The 27,616-nt window shown below is 46.7% G+C and overlaps 1 protein-coding gene across 1 annotated transcript in view; it reads right to left on the minus strand.

Moving 5' to 3' along the window:
• The window catches only part of LOC140203298 (anoctamin-4-like), a 138,073-nt gene extending 111,416 nt beyond the window's left edge, over window positions 1-26,657 (minus strand). Inside the window, exon 1 of the mRNA XM_072269312.1 lies at window positions 26,535-26,657. The gene's annotated coding sequence lies outside the window, so the exon portion shown is untranslated. The remainder of the gene's footprint in view (window positions 1-26,534) is intronic.
• Window positions 26,658-27,616: the final 959 nt, after the last annotated feature.

Consider the following 27,616-nt stretch of genomic DNA (forward strand, 5'->3'; position numbering starts at 1 on the left):
GAATGCCCTGTCGGGAGTGGTGTGTGTGTGTGGAATGCCCTGTCGGGAGTGGTGTGTGTGTGTGTGTGTGTGTGGAATGCCCTGTCGGGAGTGGTGTGTGTGTGTGTGTGTGTGTGGAATGCCCTGTCGGGAGTGGTGTGTGTGTGTGTGTGGAGTGTCCTGTCGGGAGTGGTGTGTGTGTGTGTGTGTGGAGTGACCTGTCGGGAGTGGTGTGTGTGTGTGTGTGGAGTGTCCTGTCGGGAGTGGTGTGTGTGTGTGGAATACCCTGTCGGGAGTGGTGCGTGTGTGTGTGTGTGTGTGTGTGTGTGTGGAATGCCCTGTCGGGAGTGGTGTGTGTGTGTGTGTGTGTGTGGAGTGTCCTGTCGGGAGTGGTGTGTGTGTGTGTGGAGTGTCCTGTCGGGAGTGGTGTGTGTGTGTGTGTGTGTGTGTGTGTGTGTGGAATACCCTGTCGGTAGTGGTGTGTGTGTGTGTGTGTGTGTGTGTGTGTGTGTGTGTGTGTGTGTGTGTGTGTGTGGAATGCCCTGTCGGGAGTGGTGTGTGTGTGTGTGGAGTGTCCTGTCGGGAGTGGTGTGTGTGTGTGGAATGCCCTGTCGGGAAAGTGCGTGTGTGTGTGTGGAATGCCCTGTCGGGAGTGGTGTGTGTGTGTGTGTGTGTGTGTAGTGTCCTGTCGGGAGTGGTGTGTGTGTGTGTGTGTGTGTGTGTGTGTGTGTGTGGAATACCCTGTCGGTAGTGGTGTGTGTGTGTATGGAATGCCCTGTCGGGAGTGGTGTGTGTGTGTGGAATGCCCTGTCCGGAGTGGTGTGTGTGTGTGTGGAATGCCCTGTCGGGAGTGGTGTGTGTGTGGAATACCCTGTCGGGAGTGGTGTGTGTGTATGGAATGCCCTGTCGGGAGTGGTGTGTGTGTGTGTGTGTGTGTGTGTGTGTGGAATACCCTGTCGGGAGTGGTGTGTGTGTGTGTGTGTGTGTGTGTGTGTGTGTGTGTGTGTGTGTGTGTGTGTGTGGAATACCCTGTCGGGAGTGGTGTGTGTGTGGAATGCCCTGTCGGGAGTGGTGTGTGTGTGAGGAATGCCCTGTCGGGAGTGGTGTGTGTGTGTGTGGAATGCCCTGTCGGGAGTGGTGTGTGTGTGTGTGTGTGTGTGTGTGTGTGGAATGCCCTGTCGGGAGTGGTGTGTGTGTGTGGAATGCCCTGTCGGGAGTGGTGTGTGTGTGTGTGTGGAATGCCCTGTCGGGAGTGGTGTGTGTGTGTGTGGAATGCCCTGTCGGGAGTGGTGTATGTGTGTGGAATGCCCTGTCGGGAGTGGTGTGTGTGTGTGTGGAATGCCCTGTCGGGAGTGGTGTGTGTGTGTGTGGAATGCCCTGTCGGGAGTGGTGTGTGTGTGGAATACCCTGTCGGGAGTGGTGTGTGTGTGTGGAATGCCCTGTCGGGAGTGGTGTATGTGTGTGGAATGCCCTGTCGGGAGTGGTGTGTGTGTGTGTGGAATGCCCTGTCGGGAGTGGTGTGTGTGTGTGTGGAATGCCCTGTCGGGAGTGGTGTGTGTGTGGAATGCCCTGTCGGGAGTGGTGTGTGTGTGGAATGCCCTGTCGGGAGTGGTGTATGTGTGTGGAATGCCCTGTCGGGAGTGGTGTGTGTGTGTGGAATGCCCTGTCGGGAGTGGTGTGTGTGTGGAGTGACCTGTCGGGAGTGGTGTGTGTGTGGAATACCCTGTCGGGAGTGGTGTGTGTGTGTGGAATACCCTGTCGGGAGTGGTGTGTGTGTGGAATACCCTGTCGGGAGTGGTGTGTGTGTGTGTGGAATGCCCTGTCGGGAGTGGTGTGTGTGTGGAATACCCTGTCGGGAGTGGTGTGTGTGTGTGTGGAATGCCCTGTCGGGAGTGGTGTGTGTGTGTGGAGTGACCTGTCGGGAGTGGTGTGTGTGTGGAATACCCTGTCGGGAGTGGTGTGTGTGTGTGTGGAATGCCCTGTCGGGAGTGGTGTGTGTGTGTGGAATGCCCTGTCGGGAGTGGTGTGTGTGTGTGTGTGGAATGCCCTGTCGGGAGTGGTGTGTGTGTGGAAAGCCCTGTCGGGAGTGGTGGTAGAGGCAGAGACATTGGACCATCAGAGCCGAATTGGGTCGTTCAGCCCATCGAATCTGCCCTGCCATTCGATCACGGCTGATTTATTTTCCCGCTCCACCCCATTCTTCTGCCTTCTGCCTGTAACCTTTGCTGCCCTGACTAATCAAGAATTTACCAACCTCCACTTTTAATATACGAAATCTCTTGGCCTTCAAAGCCATCTGTGCCAATGAATTCCATAGATTTACTCCCTGCTGGCAGCGAAAGATCCTCGTCATCTCCGTTCTAAATGGATCTTCCTCTAACTTGAGGCTGTGCCCTCTGGTTCTAGAAGCACCTACTATAGAAGCATCCTCTCTGCATTCATTTTATTTATGCCTTACAATATTCAACAGGTTTGAATGAGATCTCCCCTTACTTTTCTGATCTCCAGTGATTACAGGCCCAGAGGCATCTAACACTCCTCACATGATAACCTTTCCATTCCCAGGATCATTTTTGTGAAGCTTGTTTGGACTCTCCCCAATGCTAGCATATCCTTTCTTAGATATGAAACCTTAATGAAGCTTTTATATTTCGAGAGTGTACAGAGGAGATTTACCAGGATGCTGCCTGGATTGAGAGCAGGTCTTATGGGGAAAGTTTGAGCGAGCTAGGGCTTTTCTCTCTGTAGCAAAGGAAGATGAGAGATGTCATGATACAGGTATACAAGATGATAGATAGATAGATAGATAAATAGATAGATATACTTTATTGATCCTGAGGGAAATTTGGTTTCATTACAGCCGCACCAACCAAGAATAGAGCGTAAATATAGCAATACAAAAACCACAAACAATCAAACAACAAAATGCAAACTATGCCAGATGGAAATAAGTCCAGGACCAGTCTATTGGCTCAGGGTGTCTGACCCTCCACGGGAGGAGCTGCAAAGTTCGATGGCCACAGGCAGGAATGACCTCCCGTGACGCCCAGTGTTGTATCTCGGTGGAATATGGCCAGAGTCCAACAGCAAAAAGTTCAATATCCGGTCTACAAACACGTTCCTCGATCGTAATATGACCAAGATTGCACCCGGCAGAGCCACTGAGAGAATGGATAGGCAGGGACTTTTCCCAGGGCAGAAATAGCTAACATGGGGGGGGGGGGATAAATTTAAGGAGATTGGAGGAAAGTATATGGTGACAAGGATGTCAGAGGTAATTTTTATTTACACAGAGAGTGTTGGGTGTGTGGAATGCCCTGCCGGGGGTGGTGGTGGGGGCAGATACATTAGGGACATTTAAGAGACTCTTAGAAAGGCACATGGATGACAGAAAAATGAAGGGTTGTGTGGGAGGGAAGGGTTAGATTGATCTGGAAGTTGGTTTAAAAAGTTGGCACAACATAGTGGGCTGAATGGCCTGTACTGTGCTCGTCTATGTTCTATATTCTAGACCTTTTGAAATTAAAACTAACATCATGTTTGCCTAAAACCAACAGGTGCAGCACAAACAGTGGATCCCAAGTTATGGGAAAGATGAATCCAGGCTTGGGGAGGATGTGATGGACTTAAACGACTGAAGACAAAAGCTTTGGTGACGCCGTATTGAATGACTCAAGAGTCAGTAATAACAGATAATTGCCAAGTAGTTTCCTTGTTAAAAGACTGCCTAATTTAGGAAGAATAAAAGCAGAAACCTCTAATTGATAGAACCTTTTAACAAATTGTCACAAGTAACACACTCCAAACCCCACAGTGATTAGTCAAGAGTGCAATGCACCAACGGATTCAATTTATTTCTCAGAACACCCACACTTGACTTGCAGCCACGAGTGAGTCAGCGCTAATGTCTGCGCTTCACGGCTAACCAGCATGTGGAGAGGCCCTCAGTTAGTCACTCCCTCACTGGGTGCAGCAGGGCAGCATGTATAATGTACATCACTCCCCATGGATGAAGCAACTATCATCAAGGACCCCCACCATTTGGGCCGTGCTCTCTTCTCACTACTGAGGAGCCTCAGGACTCACACCGCCAGGTTCAGGAACAATTATTACCCCTCAAACATCAGACTCCTGAACCAGCATGGATAACTTCACTCCCCACATCACTGAACTGTTCCCACAGTGTGTGGAAACACTTTCATCGCATGTTCTCAATCTTTATTGCTTATTTGTTATTAATATTTCTCTCTTTCTTTTTGTATTTGCACTTTTTGTTGTTTTTTCCACATTCGTTTTTTGTCCACCCCGTTGGGTACCGTATTTCATTGATTCTATTGAGTTGCATTTACTGAATGCGCATAAGAAAATGAATGTCTGGGTTATATACGGAGACATACATGTACTTCAGTAATAAAGCTACTCTGAGTTTCAAACTTTTGAACACTGGAGGTTCATTGGGCTGGAAGGGCCTATAACCATGCTGTCTCTCTAAATATATAAAAAAACAAAAATGTGACAATAAATAAATTTTTCAAAAGAGGAACAGTGAGGTAGTGTTCCTGGACTACTCAGAAACCTGACTGTGGTGGAGAATAACGGGGTAGTGTTCCCGGACCATTCAGAAATCTGATGGTGGTAGAGATTAATGGATAGTGTTTATGAACCATTCAGAAATCCGATGGTGATGGAAATAATGGATAGTGTTTATGAACCATTCAGAAATCTGACAGTGGTAAAGAATAACGGGGTAGTGTTCCTGGGCCATTCAGAAATCTGATGGTGGTAGAGATTAATGGATAGTGTTTATGAACCATTCAGAAATCTGCTGATAGAGAGGAAGAAGTTGTTCCTAAATCATCAAGTGTGGCTATTCAAACTTCCTGACAGTGGTAACGAGAAGTGATGTACCCTGACGAACACTGAACCTTCACTGTATTGTCCAACTAAAGATCACCAGTTCTTGCTGGATACTTAAAAATGAACAGAACAGTGGTGGACAGTATTAATCTCTAACCCTCTTTTCAAACTTGATACCAAACTATGGAGACTATGGAGACATCAAGAACCACAAAGGAAATGAAGTTCTGGAGACTTGGAAAGAGCAGTTGCTCTATCATGCTGCAATGCCTTCCACAGTGCATATGGAAACCCCTGGTCTAACTGTGGCCATGAGATCCTGGGTAGTGAAACATGACACAAGAGACCACAACCCAACTTACACTGATTCCACAGATTTACCACCCTCTGACTAAAGTAACTTCTCCGCATCTCTGTTCTAAATGAACGTCCTTCAATCCTGAACTCGTGCCCTCTTGTCCTAAACTCCCCTACCATGGAAATAACTTTACCATATCTAATCTGTTGAGGCCTTTTAACATTTGGAATGTTTCTATGAGATCCCCCCTCATTCTCCTGAACTCCAGGGAATACAATCCAAGAGTTGCCAGATGTTCCTCATACGGTAACCCTTTCATTCCTGGAATTATTCTCGTGAATCTTCTCTGAACCCTTTCCAATGTCAGTATATCCTTTCTAAAATAAGGATCCCAGATACTCCAGGTGTGGTCTCACGAGGGCCTTATAGAGCCTCAACATCACATCCCTGCTTTTATATACTATAGCTCAAGAAATGAATGCTAACATTGCATTCGCCTTCTTCACAACCAACTCAACCTGGAGGTTAACCTTTAGGGTATCTTGTACAAGGACTCCCAAGTCCCTTTGCATCCCTGCATTTTGAATTCTCTCCCCATCTAAATAATAGTCTGCCCATTTATTTCTTCCACCAAAGTGCATGACCATACACTTTCCAACATTGTACTTCATTTGCCACTTCTTTGCCCATTCCCCTGAACTATCTAAATCTCTCTGCAGGCTCCCTGTTTCCTTAACACTACCTGCTCCTTCACCTATCTTTGTATCATCGGCAAATTTAGCCACAAATCCATTAATACCATAGTCTAAATAATTGACGTACATCGTAAAAAGCAGCAGTCCCAACACCGAACCCTGTGGAACTCCACCAGTAACCGGCAGCCAGCCAGAATAGGATCCCTGTATTCCCATTCTCTGTTTTCTGCCGACCAGCCAATGCTCCACTCATGCTAGTAATCACAAGACAATTTACAATGACCAAATGACCTGCTAACCAGGACACCTCTGGAATGTGGGAGGGGACCGGATCAGCTGGAGGGAACCCACGCGCACTTGGGAGGACAGGTCTAAACTTGCGAACAGAGGATGCTGGAATTGAACTCCAAACTCCGGCACCCCGAGCTGTAAGAGCCTCGCAGTGACTGCTACACTACCGTGGACGTGCAGGGACAGAGCTGCATCCATACACAGCTGCCCTGCTCCAGTGATGTAGCAACATCACAGACCGGTTGTCAGACACATCAGGATGTGGCAATGCTTGCAAAGGAAATCATCTCCACTCAGTGAGAGGTTGTCTCTAGAAACAGAGAAACACCTACAGCACAATACAGGCCCGTCAGCCCACAAAGCTGTGTTGAACATGTCCTTACTTTAGAAATTACCCACGGTTACCCATAGCCCTCTATTTTTCTGAGCTCCAGGAGTCTCTTAAAAGACCCTATTGTATCTGCCTCCACCACAGTCTCTGGCAGCCCATTCCACGCACTCACCACTCTCTGCATAAAAAAAACTTACCCCTGACATCTCCTCTGTACCTACTTCCAAACACCTTAAAACTGTGCCCTCTCGTGCTAGCCATTTCAGCCCCGGGAAAAAGCCTCTGACTATCCACTCGATCATTGCCTCTCATCATCTTGTACATCTCTATCAGGTCACCTCTCATCCTCCGTCGCTCCAAGGGGAAAAGGCCGAGTTCACTCCACCTATTCTCATAAGGCATGCTTCCCAATCCAGGCAACATCCTTGTAAATCTCCCCTGCACCCTTTCGATGGCTTCCACATCCTTCCTGTAGTGAGGTGACCAGAACTGAGCATAGTACTCCAAGTGGGGTGTGACCAGGGTCCTATATAGCTGCAACATTACTTCTCGGTTCCTAAACTCAATCCCACGGTTGATAAAGGTCAATACACTGTATACTTTCTTAACCTCAGAGTCAACCTGCACAGCTGCTTTGAGCGTCCTATGTACTTGGACCCCAAGGTCCCTCTGATCCTCCACACTGCCAAGAGTCTTACCGTTAATACTATATTCTGCCATCATATCTGACCTACCAAAATGAGCCACCTCAAACTTATCTGGGTTGAACTCCATCTGCCACTTCTCAGCCCAGTTTTGCATCCTATCAATGTCCTGCTGTAACCTCTGACAGCCCTCCACACTATCCACAACACCTCCAACCTTTGTGTCATCAGCAAATTTACTAACCCATCCCCAGCACTTCCTCATCCAACACACATCAAAGTTGCTGGTGAACACAGCAGGCCAGGCAGCATCTCTAGGAAGAGGTGCAGTCGACGTTTCAGGCCGAGACCCTTCGTCAGGACTAACTGAAGGAAGAGTGAGTAAGGGATTTGAAAGTTGGAGGGGGAGGGGGAGAACCAAAATGATAGGAGAAGACAGGAGGGGGAGGGATGGAGCCAAGAGCTGGACAGGTGATTGGCAAAAGGAGATACGAGAGGATCATGGGACAGGAGGTCCGGGAAGAAAGACAAGGGGGGGGACCCAGGGGATGGGCAAGAGGTATATTCAGAGGGACAGGGGGAGAAAAAGGAGAGTGAGAGAAAGAATGTGTGCATAAAAATAAGTAACAGATGGGGTACGAGGGGGAGGCGGGGCCTAGCGGAAGTTAGAGAAGTCGATGTTCATGCCATCAGGTTGGAGGCTACCCAGACGGAATATAAGGTGTTGTTCCTCCAACCTGAGTGTGGCTTCATCTTTACAGTAGAGGAGGCCGTGGATAGACATGTCAGAATGGGAATGGGATGTGGAATTAAAATGTGTGGCCACTGGGAGATCCTGCTTTCTCTGGCGGACAGAGCATAGATATTCAGCAAAGCGGTCTCCCAGTCTGCGTCGGGTCTCGCCAATATATAAAAGGCCACGTCGGGAGCACCGGACGTAGTATATCACCCCAGTCGACTCACAGGTGAAGTGTTGCCTCACCTGGAAGGACTGTTTGGGGCCCTGAATGGTGGTAAGGGAGGAAGTGTAAGGGCATGTGTAGCACTTGTTCCACTTACACGGGTAAGTGCCAGGAGGGAGATCAGCGGGGAGGGATGGGGGGGACGAATGGACAAGGGAGTTGTGTAGGGAGCGATCCCTGTGGAATGCGGGGGGGGGGGAGGGAAAGATGTGCTTAGTGGTGGGATCCCGTTGGAGGTGGCGGAAGTTACGGAGAATAATGTGTTGGACCCGGAGGCTGGTGGGGTGGTAGGTGAGGACCAGGGGAACCCTATTCCTAGTGGGGTGGCGGGAGGATGGAGTGAGAGCAGATGTACGTGAAATGGGGGAGATGCGTTTGAGAGCAGAGTTGATAGTGGAGGAAGGGAAGCCCCTTTCTTTAAAAAATGAAGACATCTCCCTCGTCCTGGAATGAAAAGTCTCATCCTGAGAGCAGATGCGGCGGAGACGGAGGAATTGCGAGAAGGAGATGGCGTTTTTGCAAGAGACAGGGTGAGAAGAGGAATAGTCCAGATAGCTGTGAGAGTCAGTAGGCTTATAGTAGACATCAGTGGATAAGCTGTCTCCAGAGACAGAGACAGAAAGATCTAGAAAGGGGAGGGAGGTGTCAGAAATGGACCAGGTAAACTTGAGGGCAGGGTGAAAGTTGGAGGCAAAGTTAATAAAGTCAACGAGTTCTGCATGCGTGCAGGAAGCAGCGCCAATGCAGTCGTCGATGTAGCAAAGGAAAAGTGGGGGACAGATACCAGAATAGGCACGGAACATAGATTGTTCCACAAAGCCAATAAAAAGGCAGGCAAGCTAGGACCCATACGGGTGCCCATAGCTACACCTTTAGTTTGGAGGAAGTGGGAGGAGCCAAAGGAGAAATTATTAAGAGTAAGGACTAATTCCGCTAGACGGAGCAGAGTGGCGGTAGAGGGGAACTGATTAGGTCTGGAACCCAAAAGAAGCGTAGAGCTTTGAAACCTTCCTGATGGGAAATGGAAGTATATAAGGACTGGACATCCATGGTGAAAATAAAGCGGTGAGGGCCAGGGAACTTAAAATCATCGAAAAGTTTAAGAGCATGAGAAGTGTCACGAACATAGGTAGGAAGGGATTGAACAAGGGGTGATAAAACAGTGTCGAGGTATGCAGAAATGAGTTCGGTGGGGCAGGAGCAAGCTGAGACAATAGGTCGGCCAGGACAGGCAGGTTTGTGGATCTTGGGTAGGAGGTAGAAACGGGAAGTGCGGGGTGTGGGAACTATAAGGTTGGTAGCAGTGGATGGGAGATCCCCTGAGCGGATAAAGTCGGTGATGGTGTGGGAGACAATGGCCTGGTGCTCCTTAGTGGGGTCACGATCGAGGGGTAAATAAGAGGAGGTATCCGCGAGTTGTCGCTGTGCCTTGGCAAAGTAGAGGTCAGTACGCCAGACTACAACAGCACCCCCCTTATCGGCGGGTTTAATAATAAGGTTAGGATTAGTGCGGAGAGAGTGGAAAGCAGAGCGTTCGGAAGGAGTGAGGTTGGAATGGGGACAAGGTGCGGTGAAGTCGAGACGGTTGATATTCCTCATTCACGTCATTTATAAATATCACAAAGATTAGGGGTCCCAGAACAGATCCCTAGGCATACCACTGGTCACCAACCTCCATGCAGAATATGACCCGTCTACAACCAATCTTTGCCTTCTGAGGGCAAGCCAGTTCTGGATCCACAAACAAGGTCCCCTTGGATCCCATGCCTCCTTAATTTCTCAATAAGCCTTGCATGGGGTACCTTGTAAAATGCCTTGCTGAAATCCATATACACGACATCTACTGCTCTACCTTCATCAATGTGTTTAGTCAAGGGTAAAATCTACACATGAATCACACATAAATACAAACTAAAGTGCGTGAATATTAAATACCATAAGGTATGAAACAGATTAACCAGTGACACTTCAAATATGATACAGCCAAGAGTTCAGAAGCCTCATGCCCTTGGAGAAGAAACTGTTTCCCATCCTGACTGGTCTTGTTTTTATGCATCGGAGTCTCCTGCCTGATGGTAGAAAATCAAAGAGGATGCTGGATGGATGGGAGGGATCCTTAATTATAATAATGTCCTGTGTACGCAGCGCTCCTGGTCCGATGCTCGACTGCTCCCATACCAGATGGAGATACAACTTGTCAGAACACTCTCAATGGTGCTCTTGCAAAACGCAGTTAAGATGGGGGATGGCGAGAGCCTAGCTTGTCTCAATCTTCTTAGGAAGTGGAAGCACTGCTGTGCCTTCTTGTTCAGGGAGGTGATATTATGGGACCAAATGAGGTCAGCCATGATGTGAACTCCCAGGAACTTGGTGCATTTCGCTCTCTCTACAAGGAGCGATGTACTTGCAGAGGGGATGGTTTGTCTGACCCTTCCCGAGTCCACAATGATTTCCTTTGTCTTCTCTATGTTCAGGTTTAGGTTGTTTTCTCACACCTATCCACCAGCCACCCCACTTTCCTCCATGCTCCGTCTCGTCATCGTTCTTGATAAGGGGATATTGATACCACTGTTGCGTCATCCGCAAGCTCGATGAGCTGGATCCTGTGATACAGTCACGCTTCGCCAGTGTGAACAGCAGTGGGCTGAACACACAGCCTTGGGGAGCGCCGGTGCTCAGCGTAATGGGGCCAGAGACGTTGCTGCCCACACGGACTGACTGTGGCATTACTGTGAAGAAGTTCAGAATCCAATTGCAGAGGGAGGTGTTGAGACCAGCGAGGACAGTTTCCCACCAGTTTCTGGGGTATGATGGTGTTGAACGCTGAACTGAAGTCTATAAACAGCAGTCTGGCATATGAGACCCCATTTTCCACGGGGACAGGACAGAGTGTAGGGCAGAGGCTATTGTATCATCAGTGGATCGGTTTGAGTGATAAGCGAACTGGAAAGGGTCCAGTGTAACCGGGAGAAAGGCTTTAATGTGCTCCATGACCAGCTGCTTAAAACAGTTCATGCTAATGCCACTGGACAATAGTCATTCAGGCAAGTTACCAACGCCTCCTTTGGCACTGGAATGATGGTTTCCTCCTTGAAAACCTGAGGGGACAATGATAGAGAGATGTTGAATATATCTGTCCACACCTCCATCAGCTGTGCTGTGCAGTCCTTCAGTACCCAAGCTGGTAGATTATCGGGCCTCACAGCTTTGTGTTGATTGACTCTAACCTGGGTCTTCCTCACATCAGCTTCAGCCAGACAGAGTGTCTATCTTCCATGGAACAGATCCTGAACACATGTCTATATTCGCTGGAGTTCAGAAAAATGAAGGTGAGGGGGGAATCTCATTGAACCCTATCAACAATTGAAAGGCCCAGACAGAGTGGACATGGAAAAGATGTTTCCTATAGTGTGGGAGTCTAGAACCAGAGGGCACAGCCTCAGAATAGAGGTAAGTCCATTTGGAATGGCAATGAGGAGGAATTTCTTTAGCCAGAGGGTGGTAAATCTGTAAAACTGCTGAGAAGATCATCTCCCCCAAACTCACCACACATTTGTGACATTTACCAGGAATGTTGCAGATGAAGAGCCCAAAACATTGTTGACCCCTACCACCCGTCCCACAATCTCTTTGATCCACTACTGTCAGGAAGGAAGTACAGGAGCATCAGGACTAGGACTGTCAGACTGGGGAACAGCTTCTTCCCTCAGGCTGTGAGACTAACGAATACCCTGTCATCACCGAGGTCTCATCACTAGGACAGCGAGTGGTTTACTGTTTGCCTGTGCTGTGTACTAAATACGTTTTGAATTATATTTTATTCCATATCAATAGTAATATTTTGGTTTATGTACTGTGTGTGATATGTGTTTTGGGGGTGCACCGTGGTCCAGAGGAACGCTGTTTCATTTGGTTGTATATATGCAGCCTACAGTCAGATGACAGGAAACTTAAACTTGACATTTGCAGGCAAGTTTTTGTGTTATAAACACTAGGGAGTGGTGGGTGCCTGGAACTCACTGCCAGGGGTGGTGGTGCTGGAGGCAGATACAACAGAGGCATTTAAGAGGCTCCCATATAGATACATGAATATGCAGAGAATGGAGGGATATGGACAGAAGGGATTAGATTAATTAGTTTGGCATAACCTTCTGGGACGAAAGACTTGTTCCTGCTCTGTTCTACACTCAAACACTAGCATGAGGTGTTTAGAGAGTCTGGTCGTGGCACACATTAACTCCAACTTCCCAAAACATCAACCCACTGCAATTCGCACACCCGCCGAAACAGGTTTACAATGGGTACCATCTCCCTGCTACTCCACTCATCTCAGGAGCATCTGGACAGTAAAAGCAGGAGAAGGGAGGTGAGGAGGGACAATAAATCAGCCACGATGGAATGGTGACTTGAGGGGCCGATTGGCCTAATTCTGCTCCTACGTCGTACGGTCTAAAGGGAAGAAACATTAGAAGGATTCTAGTCGGTCTAAAGACATGTGCATTAGACTGTTTACTGATTACAGTTTTGCCCTCAATACTATTATTCCAAGCAAACTCATCATCAAAAGCTGCAAACAACAGGAATTCTGCAGATGCTGGAAATTCAAGCAACACACATCAAAGTTGCTGGTGAACGCAGCAGGCCAGGCAGCATCTCTACGAAGGGGTACAGTCGACGTTTCGGGCCGAGACCCTTCATCAGGACTAATTGAAAGAAGAGATAGTAAGAGATTTGAAAGTGGGAGGGGGAGGGGGAGGGGGAGATCCGAAATGATAGGAGAAGACAGGAGGGGGAGGGATGGAGCCAAGAGCTGGACAGGTGATTGGCAGAAGGGATATGAGAGGATCATGGGACAGGAGGCCCAGGGAGAAGGAAAATAGGGAGGGGGGAAAAACCCAGAGGATGGGCAAGGGGTATAGTGAGAGGGACAGAGGGAGCTCAAGGGGCTCAAGGAGAGAGAGAGAGAGAGAGAGAGAGAGAGAGAGAGAGAGAGAGAGAGGGAGAGAGAGAGTGGGAGAGAGAGAGAGAGAGAGAGAGAGAGAGAGAGAGAGAGAGAGAGAGAGAGAGAGAGAGAGAAAGAAAGAAAAAAAAAGAGAAAGAAAAGTATGTGTGTATATAAATAAATAACCCTGGGAGTCAACGCCTCCCTCTACAACTCCAATGATACTCTCTGCAAGAGGGGAGTTTGAGGCCCAGGCATTGGCAAGTCATGAGATCAAAACTGAAGATCAAAGCCCAAAGGTCAATTGGAAGTTCGGGAATCAGAAACTCCAAGTCCCAGGCCTTTGATCTACGAGTCTGAGAGTCCACTGGGGAAATCTAGGAGTTCATGACAGCATTGAAGGCCTGTAGCCCTTATACTTCTCTATGACTGTGGAGCTAAGTACAGCTCCAATGCCATATTTAAATTTGCTGACAACACCACTGTCACAGGCCAAATCAAAGGAGGTGATGAATCAGCATGTTGGAGGAAGACTGAAAATCTGGCTGAGCAGTACCATAATAATAACCTCTCACTCAACGCCAGCAAGACCAAAGAGCTGATTACTGACTACAGGAGTAGGAAACCCAAGGTCCACGAGCCAGACCTCACCAGGGGATCAGAGGCAGAGAGAGTCAGCAATTTTAAATTCCTTGGTGTTATCATCTCAAAGGATCTGTCCCGGGTCAAGCACACAACTCTCATTACAAAAAGGGCACAGCAGCACCTCTATTTTCTTCAAAGTTTGCGCCGATTCAACAAATAACTAAAACTGACAAACTTCTCTAAGTGTGCAGTGGAGAGTATACTGACTGGTTGCATCACAGCCTGGTATGGAAGCACGAACACTCTTGAATGGATATTACCACCCAACCACCAGCTTCTTGAACCAGAGAGGATAACTTCCCTCACCCCAGCACTGAACTGATTCCACAACCTATGGACTCACTTTTAAGGACTCAACAACCAGTGTTTGATTTTTTTTACACCTGAACAGTTTGTTGTCTCTTGTAGACTGTCTGCCTCTGTTGTGTGCAATTTTTCATCAATTCCATTGGGCTTCTTTCTATATACTATGAAAGCTCACAAGAAAATGAATCTCAGGGTTGTACAAACCCCATTTCCAAGAAAGTTGGGATATTTTCCAAAATGCAATAAAAACAAAAACCTGTGATATGTTAATTCACGTGAACCTTTATTTAACTGACAAAAGTACAAAGAAAAGATTTTCAATAGTTTTACTGACCAACTTAATTATATTTTGTAAATATACACAAATTTAGAATTTGATGGCTGCAACACACTCAACAAAAGTTGGGACAGAGTTAAAATAAGATTGAAAAGTGCACAGAATATTCAAGTAACACCGGTTTGGAAGACTCCACATTAAGCAGGCTAATTGGTAGCAGGTGAGGTGTCATGACTGGGTATAAAAGTAGCGTCCATCAAAGGCTCAGTCTTTGCAAGCAAGGATGGGTCGTGGCTCACCCCTTTGTGCCAAAATTCGTGAGAGAATTGTTAGTCAGTTCAAAAGGAACATTTCTCAACGCAAGATTGCAGAGCATTTAGGTCTACAGTACATAATACTGTGAAAAGATTCAGAGAATTCAGAGACATTTCAGTGTGTAAAGGGCAAGGTCAGAAACCACTGTTGAATGCGCGTGATCTTCAAGCCCTCAGGCGGCACTGCCTAAGAAACCGTCATGCTACTGTGACAATTATAGCCACCTGGGCTCGGGAGTACTTCGGAAAACCATTGTCACTCAACACAGTCCGTCGTTGCATCCAGAAATGCAACTTGAAACTGTATTACGCAAGGAGGAAGCCATACATCAACTTCATGCAGAAACGCCGGTGAGTTCTCTGGGCCCGAGCTCATCTCAGATGGACTGAAAGACTGTGGAACCGTGTGCTGTGGTCAGGTGAGTCCACATTTCAGTTAGTTTTCGGAAAAAACGGGCGTCGAGTTCTCCGTGCCAAAGATGAAAGCGACCATCCAGATTGTTATCAGTGAAAGGTGCAAAAGCCAGCATCTGTGATGGTATGGGGGTGCATCAGTGCCCACGGCATGGGTGAGTTGCATGTATGTAAAGGTACCAATGACTCTGAGGCGTATATTAGGATTTTAGAGAGACATATGTTGCCATCAAGGCAACGTCTCTTCCCGGGACGTCCATGCTTATTTCAGCAGGACAATGCCAGACCACATTCTGCACGGGCTACAACAGCGTGGCTTTGTAGACACAGAGTGTGTGTGCTTGGCTGACCTGCTGCCAGTCCAGATCTATCTCCTATTGAAAATGTATGGCGCATCATGAAGAGGAGAATCAGACAACGGATACCATGGACTGTTGAGCAGCTGAAGTCTTGTATCAAGCAAGGATGGACAAAATTTCCATTTGCAAATCTACTACAATTAGTATCCTCAGTTCCAAAACGATTAAAAAGTGTTATTAAAAGGAAAGGTGATGTAACACAATGGTAAACATGCCTCTGTCCCAACTTTTGTTGAGTGTGTTGCAGCCATCAAATTCTAAATTTGTGTATGTTTACAAAATACAATTAAGTTGGTCAGTAAAACTATTGAAAATCTTTTCTTTGTACTTTTGTCAGTTAAATAAAGGTTCACGTGAATTAACATATCACAGATTTTTGCTTTTATTGTATTTTGGAAAATATCCCAACTACTTTGATAATAAATTTACTTTGAACTTCGGGATTGAAGGATTATCTGTATGTGTGAGTGGGAGGTAGGAACGGGGTGTGTTTTGTTGTTGTTGTGCTCAGTATTGTTCTGCCCAGCACTGTGGGCATGCTCTGTTGGTGCTGACGCTTGCAGGCTGCCCCCAGCACATTCTTCGGTTATGTTGGTTGTTACTTTCACTGTGTGCTTCAACTTACTTGTGATAAGTGAAAGAATCTGAACTCAATCCTTGCCTTCCTGACCAATAGCCCAAAATCAGTAAAATCGGGAAAAACAGGCAGCAACCCCTCCACAATTAAACTGATCACTGGTGCTCCATAACGCTGTGCCCTTTGCCCCCCTACTCAGCTCCCTGTACAGTCATGACTTCGTGCCCAGGCTCTGCTCCAACTCGAGCCATGAATTTGCAGATGATAGCACTGTAGTGGACTGTATCTAAATAATGATGTCAGATATAGGAAGGGATAAGGAAGCTTAATGACATTGTTGATATGACACCATCATTCGCTCAATGGCAGCCTGGTCACTGAGTTCGGGGGGGGGGGGGGGCAGTGCACACACAACATCAACTGTTCCTAGCAGTGAATACCAACAGATTGTCCTGATCCAGCGACATTGACACCACAGCCAAGAAATCTCACCAATGTCTCTACTTCCTCAAGAAGCTAAATTTCTTTAGCACAAACCCAACAACTCTTACCGATTTTTATCAATACACCATCCTATCTGGATGCATCACGGCTTGGCATGGCGACTATTCTGCCGGTGACTGCAAGAAACTGCTGAGAGTTGTGGACACAGCTCAGCACACCACGGAAACCAGTCTTTGGGCTCGTACTGGCCTGATTCCATGCCTATAATCACAGGCTCTCCCCAGAGTTCTGTTCTTTCACCCCACTTTACACAAACGACAGAACTCCACAGACAAATCCATTCAAATCGCGGAACACTGTTGTTGGTCTCGTCTCTGATAATGACATTACCTGTTTTTTTAATATACAGTATTTCTGTTTTTGCACGTATTTTAAATCTATTCAATATATGTAATTGATTTACTTGTTTATTTATTATTATGTTTTATTTTTTTTCCTCTCTGCTAGATTATGTATTGCATTGAACTGCTGCTGCTAAGTTAACAAACTTCACATCACATGCCGGTGATAATAAACCTGAGTCTGATTCTGACAAAGAGAGGTGGACCATCTGGCAGCTCAGTGTGCTCGTAACAACTTGGAACTTAATGCTGTCAAAACAGTGGAAATGTGGATTGACTTCTGCTGGCAACCCCATCCCCTTGGACCTTCATGGTCAGGCTGTGCCTGTGGTACAGTCATTCATATTCCTGGCAGCTACCATGACCAATACATTGAAGTGGGACAAGCACATTATGCTCATCATGAGGAAAGCCCAGCAGAAACTGATCTTCTTACACCAGTTAACATCTCAGGGCTACCCTGATGAATCTTTATTCAGCCATCATTGAGTGTTGTGATAATCTCTATCAGCGTTTGGTTTCCTACCACCTCCTCCCTCCCTCCCTCTCCAAGTCCAGGCTGCAGTGAGTGGTTCAGGGCGGAGAAGATCACTGGCTGTCAGCTACCAACATTAAAAGAACTGTTTATCACCAGGGTGAAGAAAAGAGCTGAAAAAATTACTGCTGACCTCACCCACTCTGGCGGTCACCAAGTTGCCATCGGGGAGATGCTACAAGTCCATCACTGCCAGGACTATATGTCAGTTCCAAAACTTTTCCTCTAACTATCCAGCTTCTCAGCGAAACTCACTCAGGTGTAATATTCTGACTGTCTCTGCACTACATCCGTTAAGTATCTGTTCATATGTTCGCATTTACGTTTTTCAGTTTGATTATTGACGTTTATGCTAATTGTTGATTGCTCATGGCTGTTTGCTCAGTTGTCGTGTAGATTGTTGGTTGCTATTGTGTTGTCTGTTACGGTATTGTACTGGGTTTTATGCTTGACGCCAAACCGCAGTCAATTCTGGTATGTTTCACATATGGGCAATAAAGTGATGCGGATTCCCCTCCATGGATTCTGTCTACACTTCTCACTGTCTCAGTAAAGTGGCCAGTGTAATGAAAGACCCCACCCACTCTGGACATTTTCTGTTCATCCTCTCCCATCGAGCAGAAGATACAAAAAGCCTGAAAGCACATATCTCCAGGTTCATGGACAGCTTCTACCATGTATTGTAAAGGGTTAATCATTGTTCTTGTCAAACGTCTCACCACCACTGTGGCCTTGAACATAACAGAACTAGCTGAAGGAACTTTGATTACTATTGTGGGAATTAACCACAAGAATGCAATATAGAACGGGAACACACGCATTGGAACACGAACGCCAGGTGAATACAGGGTGGGACTTGAGGAGTGGTGACATCATTAGCTCTGGTTCGGTGCTTTGAGCTGGTGCTGATGTATTGGCCACTTACTGCAGCGTTTCACACTAGTTGTGTGCTGCAGGGATCAGTGCTGGGTCTGCTGTTGTTTGTCATCTATAATCATCGATCTGAATGATAAACTGAATCAGTAAATTTGCGGATGACACCAAGATTGGCAGTGTATTGGACAGTGAGGAAGACTATCAAACACATAGAGGGACCTGAACCATCTGGAAAAATGGGCTGAAAAATGTCAGATAGAACTGAATGCAAACAAGAGTGAGGTGGTGCACTTTGGGAGGACCAACCAGGGGAAGCTCTTACTCAGTGAACAGTAGTGTAGTAGAACAGAGGGATCTGGGAATACAGGTCCACAATTCCTAAATCTACCTCATGATGTCCTTGCAACTACACCTTCTTTAAGCCAGTGTTAACTCTAACCCAATGTTCTTTGTTACTCCACATGTCTGGTCAGCTGAGTTGCTCAGCATTTTATGTGCATCACTATATTCTGTTACTGTTTTCCCTTGATCTACCTCAATCACTGTGTAACATTTCATGTGGATTAACAGCATGCAAGGTTTTCCACGGTACCTCAGTACATGTGACAATAATAAATCTAAACCTACGTTCCATCTTCCAACCTGTCAGAGAACACATCATTTAGTGGGAGGTTCCCTTTGCAAACAGCTTTTCTCTAGCATGTAGCCAACTCAGATCGGTTATTTATTGAGATACAGTGTGGGACAGGCCCTCCACAATGCCCAGCAATCCCCCGACTTCATCACAGAACAATTTACAATGACCTATTAAGATCGATACTTTATTGATCTCAAAGGAAATTACCGTGTCACAGTAGCATTACAAGTACACAGATATAAATATTAGAAGAGAAGTAGAAAGATTAAAAATAAGTCACCACAGTCTAACAGGAGGGGGTCATCACTTCGCTGGCTATAGGTTGACTCATTATAGAGCCTAATAGCCCAGGTCTAGAATGACCTCACATAGCGCTCTTTGGAGCAGGACGGTTGTCTTAGTCTATTACTAAAAGTGCTCCTCTGTTCAGCCAAGGTGAAATGCAGAGAATGAGAAACATTGTCCAAACTTGCCAGGATTTTCCTTAGGATCCTTTGTTCTATCACAGCCTCAAGTGTGTCCAGTTCGAATCCTATAACAGATTCAGCCTTTCTAATCAGTTTATTGAGCCTGTTGGCATCACCCGTGTTGGTGCCATTGCCCCAGCACACCACCACACAGAAGATTGTACTGGCGACAACAGACTGATAGAACATGTGAAGGAAAGCCTGCATACTCCAAAGGACCTCAGTCTCCTCAGGAAGTAAAGGTGACTCTGGTCCTTGTACACAGCCTCTGTGTTGGTGCTCCACTCATCTGTCATCCAGGTGCACTCCCAGGTACTTGTAGGTCCTCACCACATCCACGTCCTCACCATCAATAGTAACAGGGAGCAGCGTAGGCTTGGTCTTCCTAAAGTCCATCACCATCTCCCTTGTCTCACTGACATCGAGCTGCAGATGATTCAGCTTGCACCATTTGACAAAGTTCTCCACCAGGGCCGTGTATTCATACTCCCATCCTTTCTTTATACACCCAACTATTGTGAGTTATCAGAGAATTCCTGCTGATGAAATGACTCAGTGTTGTATTTTTGCTGAACATCTACGCTCTATCCGCCAGAGAAAGCAGGATCTCCCAGTGGCCACACATTTTAATTCCACATCCCATTCCCATTCTGACATGTCTATCCACGGCCTCCTCTACTGCAAAGATGAAGCCACACTCAGGTTGGAGGAACAACACCCTATATTCCGTCTGGGTAGCCTCCAACCTGATGGCATGAACATCGACTTCTCTAACTTCCGCTAGGCCCCACCTCCCCCTCGTACCCCATCTGTTACTTATTTTTATGCACACATTCTTTCTCTCACTCTCCTTTTTCTCCCTCTGTCCCTCTGAATATACCTCTTGCCCATCCTCTGGGTCCCACCCCCCCTTGTCTTTCTTCCCGGACCTCCTGTCCCATGATCCTCTCGTATCCCTTTTGCCTATCACCTGTCCAGCTCTTGGCTCCATCCATCCCCCTCCTGTCTTCTCCTATCATTTTGGATCTCCCCCTCCCCCTCCAACTTTCAAATCCCTTACTCACTCTTCCTTCAGTTAGTCCTGACGAAGGGTCTCGGCCTGAAACGTCGACTACACCTCTTCCTAGAGATGCTGCCTGGCCTGCTGCGTTCACCAGCAACTTTGATGTGTGTTGCTTGAATTTCCAGCATCTGCAGAATTCCTGTTGTTTGTCAGTGTTGTATTTACAGTCCGAGGTAAACAGGGTAAGCAGGAAGGGAGCTGGTACAGACCCCTGTCAGGCCCCAGTGTTGCTTATAGCCATGCCTGACACACAGCTCTAAATCTGCACAAACTGTGGTCTGCCAATCAGATAGTCCATTATCCAGGATTCAATGGAAGAGCCAACCTGCATTGAACTGAGCTTTTCCTCCAGCAATGAGGGCTGTACGGTATTGAAGGCACTAGGGAAATCAAAACACATGATTCTCACATTGCTACCCTGCTTATCCAGATGGGAGTAAGCTCTGTTCAGCAGGCAGATAACAGCATCTTCGACTCCAATGTGCTCCTGGTAGGCAAACTGCAGGGGAGCGGGGGCTGATCTGACCGGGGGTTAGAGGTGAGACAGGATCCCCTCTCTAGAGTCGTCGTGATGTGTGAGGTCAGGGCCACTGGACGGTAGTCGTTCAAGACTTTCAGTTGGCCCTTTTTGTGTACTGGAACCACATATGATTAACCTACCAACTGGTATGTCTTTGGACTGTGGGAGGAAACCGGAGCATCTGGAGGAAACCCAAATGATCTTGGGGAGAACGCACAAACTCCTTACAGACAACAGTGGGAATCGAACCTGGGTCACTGGTACTGTAAACCGTTGTGCTAACCACTATACTACCGTGCGATGGGAATTGAACCCGGGTCACTGGTACTGTAAAGTGTTGTGCTGACCACTACACTACTGTGCGATGGGAATTGAACCCGGGTCACTGGGACTGTAAACCGTTGTGCTGACCACTACACTACCATGCGATGGGAATCGAACCTGGGTCACTGGTACTGTAAACCGTTGTGCTGACCACTACACTACCGTACGATGGGAATTGAACCCGGGTCACTGGTACTGTAAACCATTGTGCTGACCACTACACTATCGTGCGATGGGAATCGAACCTGGGTCACTGGTACTGTAAAGCGTTGTGCTGACCGCTACACTACCGTGTGATGGGAATCGAACCCGGGTCACTGGTACTGTAAAGCGTTGTGCTGACCACTACACTATCATGCTGCCAGATCACTGAAGGTATTTCTTGGAGGAATGTGCTTTCACAATTCTTTCACACAGGTATTTACCTGGTGAGCCCTAGTACAGCAGAATCTGTCCTGAAGATCACTGATTCGTGTTATGATTCATCCGTCAGTTCCCCAGGACAGGCCCTCTTCTCACTGCTACCATCAGGGAGGTGGTACAGGAGCCTGAAGACACCCACTCAATGTTTCACAATCAACTTCACCATCCACCATCAGATTTCTGAATGGACATGAACCCATCAACACTACCTCACTACTTTATTTTTTTGCTTGCTTTTTAAAACATTTATTGTATTTTAAAAATTAAATGTATTTCTCATTGTAATTTATAGTTTATTATGACGCATTGCATTGTACTGCTGCTGCAAAACAACACGTTTCACAACATATGCCACTGATATTAAACATCATTCTGACCCTGCCTTATGCCAGCAAAGAACATCTGCCCCTACAAAGCTTAAGTGATCATATTCAAAATACAAGCATTTGATTCTGTAAGCAGAGAACTGAACTGTACGATTGGTTGTATTGTAGCAGAATTAGACCTGCTCTACCATTCCATCATGGTTGATTTATTATCCCTTTAAACTCCATTTTCCTGCCTTCTCCACATAATCTTTGACACCATTACTAGTTAAGAACCTATCAATGTCTGCTTTAAATATAGTCATACTTTATTGATCCCGGGGGAAACTGGTTTTCATTACAGTTGCTCCATAAATAATAAATAGTAATAGAACCATAAATAGTTAAATAGTAATATGTAAATTATGCCAGTAAATTATGAAATAAGTCCAGGACCAGCCTATTGGCTCAGGGTGTCTGAACCCTCCAAGGGAGGAGTTGTAAAGTTTGATAGCCACAGGCAGGAATGACTTCCTATGACGTCCTGTGCTGCACCTTGGTGGAATGAGTCTCTGGCTGAATGTACTCCTGTGCCCAGCCAGTACATTATGTAGTGGGTGGGAGACATTGTCCAAGATGGCATGCAACTTGGACAGCATCCTCTTTTCAGACACCACCGTGAGAGAGTCCAGTTCCAACCCCACAACATCACTGGCCTTACGAATGAGTTTGTTGATTCTGTTGGTGTCTGCTACCCTCAGCCTGCTGCCCCAGCACACAACAGTAAACATGATAGCACTGGCCACCACAGACTCGTAGAACATCCTCAGCATCGTCCGGCAGATGTTAAAGGACCTCAGTCTCCTCAGGAAATAGAGACGGCTCTGACCCTTCTTGTAGACAGCCTCAGTGTTCTTTGACCAGTCCAGTTTATTGTCAATTCATATCCCCAGGTATTTGTAATCCTCCACCATGTCCACACTAACCTCCTGGATGGAAACAGGGGTCACCGGTACCTTAGCTCTCCTCAGGTCTACCACCAGCTCCTTAGTCTTTTTCAAATTAAGCTGCAGATAATTCTGCTCACACCATGTGACAACATTTCCCACCGTAGCCCTGTACTCAGCCTCATCTCCCTTGCTGATGCATCCAACTATGGCAGAGTCATCTGAAAACTTCTGAAGATGACAAGACTCTGTGCAGTAGTTGAAGTCTGAGGTGTAAATAGTGAAGAGAAAGGGAGACAAGACAGTTAGTTGGCCCCCACAGCCATCTGTGGCAATGAATCCCACAGATTCACCATGTTCTGGCTAAAGAAATTCTTCTATTTCTGTTCTAAATGGTCGTCCCCCTCTTCTGAAGGTGTGCCCTCTGGTCCTAGACTCACCCACCATAGAAATGTCATCTCCATTTCCACTCCTGACTTCCACGATCTCTGGGGTCAGGAGTGAGCTGGAGGTGCCAGTACACCGACCTCCCCTTGCATTGCTTCCCTTGGCTCTGAGGGACTGGGTATCTTCACATCTGGCCTCAGCTGAACGCCTGGTGGAGGTGCAAAAGGTTCAGTGTTGTGCGAGTTTTCTTACTTTCAAATTCGGATTTATTTATCACCTGTACGTGGAGACATTCAGTGAAATGAGTCGTTTGTGTTACAACCAACACAACGAAAGGATGTGTTGGGAACAACTCAGCAAGTATCATCACATTCCAGCATGACCATAGCATGCAAAATACTTTAACGTTAATGCTAAATACAGAGCCCTACATCCTCCCATGATGGGAAACATCCTTTCCATGTCCACTCCATCCAGGCCTTTCAATATTCAGTAGGTTTCAATAAGATCTCCCCTCATTCTTCTAAACTCCAGCAAGTACAGGCACAGAGCTATCAATTGCTCCTCATATGTAAATACTTTCATTCCTGAAATTATTTTAGTGAACCTCAACTGGACCCTCTCCAATGCCAGCACATCCTTTCTTAGATAAGAGGTCCAAAACTGCTCACAATACTCCAAACATGGTTTGACCAACGTTTTATAAAGCCTCATCATTACATCCTTGCTTTTATAGTCTAGTCCTCTCAAAAAGAATACTAACATTACATTTGCCTCCCTGATGACCGACTCAACCTGCAAGGTTGGGGAATCCTGCACTAGGATTCCTTTGCGCCTCAGATTTCTGAATTCACTCCTTATTTAAAAATCAGTCTTTATTCCTTCTACAAAGTGCATGGCCATAAACTTCCCTACACTGTTTACCATCTGCCACTCCTTTGCCCGTTCTCCTGATCTAAACCCTGCAAACTTCCTGCTTCCTCAACACTACCTGCCCCTCCACCTATATTTGTATCGCCAGCAAACTTGATCACAAAGCCATCAATTCTGCACCCAGATTATTAACATACAGTATGACATAAAAGCTGGGGATCCCTGTGGAACACCAGTAGTCACCAGCAGCCGATCAGAAAAGGTCTGCTTTATTCCCACCCTTTGCCTGACACAGCCCCACAGAAAAAAAACAATTGCAGGACTATGACTAATGTCCTTCCTTTTGACAAGAGTTATAAAACATACTAACTAGACAGAACAGTAAACTAGCGGAAGCATCAGCCCAAGCTCCTCAGACTGGGCAATGGGACAAGTAGCCCAATTTCCTGATGCCTTGTTTGTTATCGCCTGCAAGAAAACCAAATTAATTCAGATACAAAGTTTAGCTTTCCTTGACCAATATACAGCAGAAGTTCAAAAGCCAGAGTAGTTACCATACCAGTGATAACGTTTCAGCCTACACGAACCGTCAGCTCAGCAGGAAAGGTCACTGGCTGCAGTCTACCATCACTGTCAGGACAAAGAAGCAGGCAGGAAAAATCACTGTGGACCCTCCTGCGAAATGCCTTTTCCAAAAGCTCTCTTCTGGAAAGTGCTAAGGCTATTAAAACAAAAAGCCTTTTACTATTTTAGAAGTTTCTTTCCCTAGACAGTTAATCTGATCAACCATTCTGGGTAGCTCCCTCAGCTCCTCAACCCCTGTCACTGCTCTGTAAACACTTCAAACCACTGTTCATAATGCCATTTACATTGCAATCACATGCTGCTGTTGATGTATTTATGTACGTTTTATTTCATGGCCATACTTGAACCTCTAACTTTATATAATTCTTTACTCTTTATAATTGTTGAATGTTGTTGCATGTCGTGCTGACACACCACAGCAAATCCCTAATACATACAAATACTGTATACATGATGAATACAGTTCATCCTTGGTCCTGAGCAGCTACCGTGTATGACAACATGCTCAGGGTAAATGATTTGATGCTAAATCACACTGGCCAAATGCTCTACTGACAGTGCACAGGCCTCCACATCTCACCGGCTTGACTAATAGGATAGATGGATCTCCTCTCGAACCAGGAATACAAGATTCATTTGTCACAGAACACATGGAAACATACAGTGAAATGTGGCATTTGGACCAACAACCTACACACACAAGGATGTCGCCACACATTCCAGCACCAACGTGGCATGCCTACTCTGAGCACCAAACCCTGCCTTTGAGCTGTTACTGAATCACAGAAAACTACAGCACAGAAACAGGCCCTTCAGCCCATCTAGCCTGACCTATCCTTCCAACCCTTCCTCCTGAACACAAGCTCACCCACCTTGGGAGGACGTTCCATGCACACACAGCCTTCTGTCCTTTCAGATGACGTCAAAATGTTTCACCAGATTGAGAAGGTCCAAACTCAGAGCAGAATCCCAACACAGCTCATTTCTTCAGGGTCTGGATGCAATTTGCCTTGGAGTATGCCATCACTATTAATCTCCAGTTCCCAGCTACAGATACTCACAAGTATTCATGGGAAAAGAGACTTTTCTTTTTCCCAGGATGGAAATGTCAAATACCAGAGGGCATGCATTTAAGGTGAGAGGAGATAATTTCAAAGGAGATGCGAGGGGCAAGTGTTTTTTTTTACGCAGGCAATGGTGGGTGCCTGGCATGCTCTGTTTGGGCTGGTGGTAGAGGCAGGCAGATTAAGGATTTCGAAGAGCTGTTTAAATAGGCACATGGATGTGAGGGAAATGGAAGGATATGGACATTGTGTAGGCAGAGGGGATTAGTTTAGCTGGCCACTAGATTACTAATTTAATTGGTTGGCCCAACATTGTGGGCTGGAGGGCCCGTTTCTGTGCTGTATTAGGTTCTATGACAGTTGGATTAGCACCTTAAAACACTCGCACATCCTCCGTCTCCACCCCCCCCCCCACACACACACACACACACACACACACACACACACACACACAAGCCCCCTCACTGACTGCACGTTAAATAAATTCACACCCACTCCAGGGGCCAGGACATCAGTACGGAGTCTGTAAAGACGCCATCCGAGAACCCAGAGAGTAAACACTGGTCTCCCGCTCAGCAAGGGCAAGGGGATTGTTATTGAATGCATTTCCATCCTCCCGTAAATTACAGCTCGTTTAAAGCACTTTCGGTCAATATGAAATGCAAATACTCTCACGCACAAATTCCCCAACAAGGACAGAGGATTCAAGGTCGGTGGACCGTGCCCTTTGTAGTCAAGGACAGGAAGTCTGTGTGTATTCACAGTGGAGAACTGATGTTGTAAAGCACCTACCAGTGAGACCGGGAACGATGTAACCGGCGGCGCGCTGCCCGGTTGTGATTTCTCTGCTCCAGCCCGGGGTAAAGCAGTACTGTATCTCAGAGAGGCAAACAGGGCGCCCAGCAAATTCAGCAGTCACCTGACCGGCATGATCAGAAACGGAATTAACTCACTCGGTGGTGGGGGAGAGGAGCTCGGGAGCCACAGAGCAGGTCGGCTGGGAGCACTGGTGAAGAGCAGAACCAGCAATCTGGTCCAGTCTCCGCTCTGCACACCAGGTAATCAGCGGCGTTCGTATTCTTCTCAGGAATAGTCAACCAGTCACCGCTGCCTGTGCCCCATCGCTACGGACACGCACACAAGGGATTCGGTGACAGACATCACTCCCATCCACAGCTAAACACAGAACAGTAAAGAACTGGACAAGCCATTCGGCCCACAACGTTGTGGCAATCCTGATGCTAATTTATAACAAATCTCCTCCTCCTAAACATCATCTATTTCCCTCCATTCCCCCCATATTCAGAAACATAGAAACCCTACAGCACAATACAGGCCCTTCGGCCCACAATGCTGTGCTGAACATGTCCCTACCTTAGAAATTACCTAGGGTTACCCATAGCCCTCTATTTTTCTAAGCTCCATGTACCTATCCAGGAGTCTCTTAAAAGACCCTATTGTATCCGCCTCCACCACCATTACCGGCAGCAGATTCCAAGCACTCACCACTCTCTGCGTAAAATGCTTACCTCTGACATCTCCCCTATACCTACTTCCAAGCACCTTAATACTATGCTTCTCTCGTGTTAGCCATTTCAGCCCTGGGAAAAAGCCTCTGACTATCCACACGATCAATGTCTCTCATCATCTTAAACACCTCTATCAGGTCACCTCTCATCCTCCGTCGCTCCAAGTAGAAAAGGCCGAGTTCACTCAACCTATTCTCATAAGGCATGCTCCCCAATCCAGGCAATATCCTTGTAAATCTCCTCTGCACCCTTTCTATGTTTTCTACATCCTTCCTGCAGTGAGGTGACCAGAACTGAGCACAGTACTCCAAGTGGGGTCTGACCAGGGTCCTATATAGCTGTAAC

This window comes from Mobula birostris, chromosome 9 (assembly GCF_030028105.1).
Source record: "Mobula birostris isolate sMobBir1 chromosome 9, sMobBir1.hap1, whole genome shotgun sequence".
Classification (NCBI taxonomy): domain Eukaryota; kingdom Metazoa; phylum Chordata; class Chondrichthyes; order Myliobatiformes; family Myliobatidae; genus Mobula; species Mobula birostris.